This window comes from Phyllobates terribilis, unplaced genomic scaffold, assembly GCF_046119375.1.
Source record: "Phyllobates terribilis strain yellow unplaced genomic scaffold, ASM4611937v1 Scaffold_120__1_contigs__length_5212024, whole genome shotgun sequence".
Classification (NCBI taxonomy): domain Eukaryota; kingdom Metazoa; phylum Chordata; class Amphibia; order Anura; family Dendrobatidae; genus Phyllobates; species Phyllobates terribilis.
Genome location: NW_027362880.1, coordinates 2,756,366 through 2,762,349, shown reverse-complemented (window position 1 = coordinate 2,762,349; position 5,984 = coordinate 2,756,366). Strand labels below are relative to the sequence as shown.

The 5,984-nt window shown below is 44.5% G+C and overlaps 1 protein-coding gene across 1 annotated transcript in view; it reads right to left on the bottom strand.

Moving 5' to 3' along the window:
- LOC141201631 (uncharacterized) overlaps nucleotides 1-5,984 on the bottom strand; it is a 375,891-nt gene that overhangs the window by 155,219 nt on the left and 214,688 nt on the right. The gene's annotated exons all lie outside the window — the stretch shown is intronic.

The window sequence follows — 5,984 nt, the reverse complement described above, 5'->3', positions numbered from 1 at the left end:
TTCAGAATGTGGGAAATGTTTTACAGACAAAATCAACTCTTATCAAACATCTGAGAACTCACACAGGAGAGAAGCCATTTTCATGTTCAGAATGTGGGAAATATTTTACAGCAAAATCAAATCTTATCAAACATCACAAAACTCACACATAGTTCAGAATGTGGGAAATGTTTTACAGACAAAATCAACTCTTATCAAACATCTGAGAACTCACACAGGAGAGAAGCCATTTTCATGTTCAGAATGTGGGAAATGTTTTACTGACAAAATCAACTCTTATCAAACATCTGAGAACTCACACAGGGGAGAAGAATTTTCCATGTTCAGAATATGGAAAATGTTTTAACCAGAAATCTGATATTGATAAGCACCAGAGAACCCAAACAGGGGCGAAGCCTTTTTCATGTTCAGATTGTGGGAATTGTTTTAACCAGAAAGCGCATTTTGATAACCATCGGAGAACCCACACAGGGGAAAATGCCGCAACTACGCCCAACTAGTCTCTGTACAGACAAGAAAGGCCCTAGCTGCACAACTAGAAACGCCACCACAGACCTAACTCCCTAATAAGTCGTTGAGGAGTTTCTCATACCTCCTGAGGAACCAGAGGGGAGGCCGCAACACACTATCAACAAGGGGAAAGGAAAGTATGAAGTAAAATACGAAAAACCTGAATGAGAAACAAAAACACATTCATATAGGGCAAAGAAGGCAAGCTAAGGAGAACCAAAAATAAAAGGAACAAGTATAATCTCCCAGAAACCTAACATTGTTAGAATGAAAAGGTACTGGGAGGGAAAGCAAACTGACCGGGAGGATAGTTTCACCTTTGTGGTGAAACTTACAAAATTCATCCTCACCAACTGTATATGTAAAACCCGTCCATTATAATGACCACGGACAAGATAAAGATTCCCAACTCACATCAGGACCACAAGATCCCAGGTACTTTCAGCTGCATCACATCTAATGTAGTGTACTTAATTATATCTACCAAATGTCCAACTGGGGGTCTGTATGTAGGGGAGATGGGGCAAAAACTTAAAACAAGGATGAATTCTCATCGCCACACAAAAAAAGATAAAAAGAATAGATCTACTTGTGTCCACACATTTACTGCCACAACTGCTTATCCCTTTCCGAAACTGATAGTTCTGCTTCACGTCACTTGTCTTATCTATTGCATTATTCCTGAGCCCTATTATGTATAAATATGTGACTGTTCAGATTTTGTGTTATACTATGTCTGATGATGAGACCTGAGTAGTCTCGAAAGCTTACTGACTAATGGCTAACTGAAAAGATGGTATCAACCACTGAAGACTCTGAAATTTTAATATTTTTCTCCATACAGCAATTTTAAGATATCTCCACAGGTGTTCAATGGGATTTAAATCCAGACTCATTGCTGGTCAGAACTCTCCAGCACTTTGTTTCCATCCATTTTCTGGGTGCTTCTTGAAGTATGGGGTCATTGTCCTGCTGGATGACCCATGACCTAGGACTCAACCCAGCTTTCTGACACTAGGCACTACATTGTGACCCAAAATCCTTTGCTAATCTTCAGATTTCATGATGCCTTGCACACAGTCAGAGGCAGCAAAACACCTTTGAACCTCCACCATATTTGACTGTATGGGTTGTAAATTTATTGATTATGCAGTTCTTTTCTCCTTTTTCTGTTTTCTCCATGCTTAGTGTGGCCCACATATGCACACAATGCAAAGATTTGAATCCATTTCTCCCATTTTTATCTGGTTTTAGTTGTGATTTTCATATTGCCCACACCTGTTACTTGCCTCAATTGCGTTTGAACAAGCTTCACATGCTTGAAACAAAGTTGTTTACCCACAATTTTGGCAAGGTGCCAACAATTTTGTCCGGCCTATTTTGTGTGAAATTATGTTCAATTTGCCTTTTTTCCTCTGTTTTCTTGTGTTGTTCCAATACATGCAAAGGAAATAAACGTGTATAACAAAACGTGTCATTTCAATAATTTTCTGGGAGAATTACTTCATTTTCTGGAACAATTTCAAGGGAGCCAGCACTTTTGACCATGACTTGTTTTTGTCGCCTTTTTAATTTGTTGCAGCATATCATCCTCTACGTGTTCAGCTATATTAGGAGGCTTGTAGCAAAGACCAATTAGCAGCTTTCCATTATTGCCATTTCCATGTACATTACCCATACTGATTTTACATCAGGGATGTAAAACTCAAAACATGCAGAGGGCCAAAATGAAAAACTCTGACAAAGTCGTGGGCCGACCAGTATACAGTATAATGAGCCCCACATAGTCCTCCATACAGAATAATGGCCCCACATAGTCCTCCATACAGAATAATGGCCCCACATAGTCCTCCATACAGTATAATGGGCCCCACATAGTCCTCCATACAGTATAATGGGCCCCACATAGTCCTCTATACAGTATAATGGGCCCCACATAGTCCTCCATACATAAGAAACGAGGAAAAAACTTCAAGTCAGAGTCCCATATAATACTGAAAAAAATTACAAAATTGTATTAATTATAATTTATACAGGAAAAAAATATGAATTGCAGAAACAGACAGTTAATAGTAAAACAATGGAGGAGCACTAATGAGGAGCATGAGACAAATTAACATGATTCTTTTCTGATGTAAGTACATAATTGGGCTGCCAAAAAAATAAGAATATATTGTTAAAATGCAGTGAAGCATTCAATAAAAGTGCAGGTGCTTATGAGGCAGGTTAGAAGTAGTTGCTATATAAGAGGTTAGTCATACCGCTGTCTATATATAGGTACTAATCTAGATAGCTCATACCGGGGGAAGCAGATCTTTACAAGTGGTATCATTGCCCTGACCCCTTAGGCTATGTAGCGTCGGCGTCCCTGCCTCCTGCTAGGCAGGGACGCCGTTCCCCTCACCTCTCCGCTCCGTGCCCCGCATCTTCCTCCCGCTCTGCTGGCAGCGCGCGCTGCTTCCCGGCCACTGTGCTTAGGGCGCGCGCGCTCCCCCTCTCTTAAAGGGGCCACGCGCGCCGTCCTAAGGAGTCCCCGGCCAATGGCCGGAGGATCTCACCATATATAAGGCACCTCCTCCAAAATGGAAGTGCCCGAGCAATGTTGTTGCAAAGCCTATCTACTCTGCTTCAGCCCTCAGGTCCCGTTACCAGATTCCTGCTTGATACCTGCCTGATTCCTGTCTATCTGCTGGCATTCCTGCGGTCCGACAGTCTGCCTACCAGCACCTGCCAGTCTGTCTATGGATCAGTCTGCCCGCTCACCTGGGAGCGCCCACCTGCTACCTGCCTGCTAGCCTCCCTGGAGGCTCTGCCGTCACTTGCCGTGACCACCTGCCAGCCAGCCGTGAGACTCTTACCCGCTCACCTGCTACTCGCCTGCTAGCCTACCTGGAGGCTTAGCCGTCACTTGCTGTGACCACCTGCCTGTCCAGAGACTCTTGCCCGCTCACCTGGGAGCGCCCACCTGCTACCTGCCTGCTAGCCTACCTGGAGGCTCTGCCGTCACTTGCTGTGACCACCTGCCTGTCCAGAGACTCTTGCCCGCTCACCTGGGAGCGCCCACCTGCTACCTGCCTGCTAGCCTACCTGGAGGCTCTGCCGTCACTTGCTGTGACCACCTGCCTGTCCAGAGACTCTTGCCCGCTCACCTGGGAGCGCTCACCTGTTACCTGCCTGCTAGCCTACCTGGAGGCTCTGCTGTCACTTGCCGTGACCACCCGCCTGTCAAGAGACTGCTCCCGTCACTTGCCGTGTCCGTTCTGTCCTTCTACCCTGAGACTGTTCTTGTCACCTGCCGTGTCTACCTTCCCGCCTTCCCTGGGAGCCACCTGCCTCCTTACAAAGACTGCCCCTTTGTATAATAGCTCAGAGGTTCCACCTCCCAGACCCGTTACAGGCTGCAGAGTAAAAGTATATCCTAATACATATTAAAGACTAGAAAATGCACCTAAGTAGGAAAAAAGATTAAAGAACGGCACCAAAAAGAGTGTAGCATGATTCCTATAGAATACTTACAGCCACAGTGGATGTGAACACGCTCCTCAATGGCACTCACCCTAATGCGCGTTTTGGCACGGCTGCCTTCGTCAGGAGGTGGCGTCAATGAAGGTGGGTAGGGTTTAGAAACCCTTGAGCCAATAGAAAAGGGGGTGTGTAGTCTCTCTGCCAATGGGTGTGGGGAGGGAGTGGCATGACACATGGCAATCACCGCCGCATCCTCGGCAACATCATCCATGATGCCGCAAGCACGTGGGGAACCACGTGACCGCGCATCATGGAGCAAATATTGATACGGCCAGTGAGGACACCACAGAGAACAGTGAAGCCATGCGTACTGCCCAGTCCACAGACATATATAGTCAAATACAACCGGAGAGAAAAGGAAACTAGCATAATGGGGTAAACTGTCAATAATAGCATAACCCAAATGTATATACAGTACAGACCAAAAGTTTGGACACACCTTTTCATTTAAAGATTTTTCTGTATTTTCTTGACTATGGAAATTGTACATTCACACTGAAGGCATCAAAACTATGAATTAACACATGTGGAATTATATACTTAACAAAAAAGTGTGAAACAACTGAAAATATGTCTTATATTCTAGGTTCTTCAAAGTAGCCACCTTTTGCTTTAATGACTGCTTTGCACACTCTTGGCATTCTCTTGATGAGCTTCAAGAGGTAGTCACCGGAAATGGTTTTCACTTCACAGGTGTGCCCTGTCAGGTTTAATAAGTGGGATTTCTTGCCTTATAAATGGGGTTGGGACCATCAGTTGTGCAGAAGTCTGGTGGATAGACAGCTGATAGTCCTACTGAATAGACTGTTAGAATTTGTATTATGGCAAGAAAAAGCAGCTAAGTAAAGAAAAACGAGTGGCCATCATTACTTTAAGAAATGAAGGTCAGTCAGTCTGAAAAATTGGGAAAACTTTGAAAGTGTCCCCAAGTGCAGTTGCAAAAATTATCAACCGCTACAAAGAAACTGGCTCACATGAGGACCGCCCCAGGAAAGGAAGACCAAGAGTCACCTCTGCTTCTGAGGATAAGTTTATCCGAGTCACCAGCCTCAGAAATCGCAGGTTAACAGCAGCTCAGATTAGAGACCAGGTCAATGCCACACAGAGTTCTAGCAGCAGACACATCTCTTCAACAACTGTTAAGAGGAGACTTTGTGCAGCAGGCCTTCATGGTAAAATAGCTGCTAGGAAACCACTGCTAAGGACAGGCAACAAGCAGAAGAGACTTGTTTGGGCTAAAGAACACAAGGAATGGACATTAGACCAGGGGAAATCTGTGCTTTGGTCTGATGAGTCCAAATTTGAGATCTTTGGTTCCAACCACCGTGTCTTTGTGCGATGCAGAAAAGGTGAACGGATGGACTCTACATGCCTGGTTCCCACCGTGAAGCATGGAGTAGGAGGTGTGATGGTGTGGGGGTGCTTTGCTGGTGACACTGTTGGGGATTTATTCAAAATTGAAGGCATACTGAACCAGCATGGCTACCACAGCATCTTGCAGCGGCATGCTATTCCATACGGTTTGCGTTTAGTTGGACCATCATTTATTTTTCAACAGGACAATGACCCCAAACACACCTCCAGGCTGTGTAAGGGCTATTTGACCAAGAAGGAGAGCGATGGGGTGCTACGCCAGAAGGCAAAAGGGCCAACAAGTGCTAAGCATCTCTGGGAACTCCTTCAAGATTGTTGGAAGACCATTTCCGGTGACTACCTCTTGAAGCTCATCAAGAGAATGCCGAGAGTGTGCAAAGCAGTCATCAAAGCAAAAGGTGGCTGCTTTGAAGAACCTAGAATATAAGACATATTTTCAGTTGTTTCACACTTTTTTGTTAAGTATATAATTCCACATGTGTTAATTCATAGTTTTGATGCCTTCAGTGTGAATGTACTATTTTCATAGTCATGAAAATACAGAAAAATCTTTAAATGAGAAGGTGTGTCCAAAC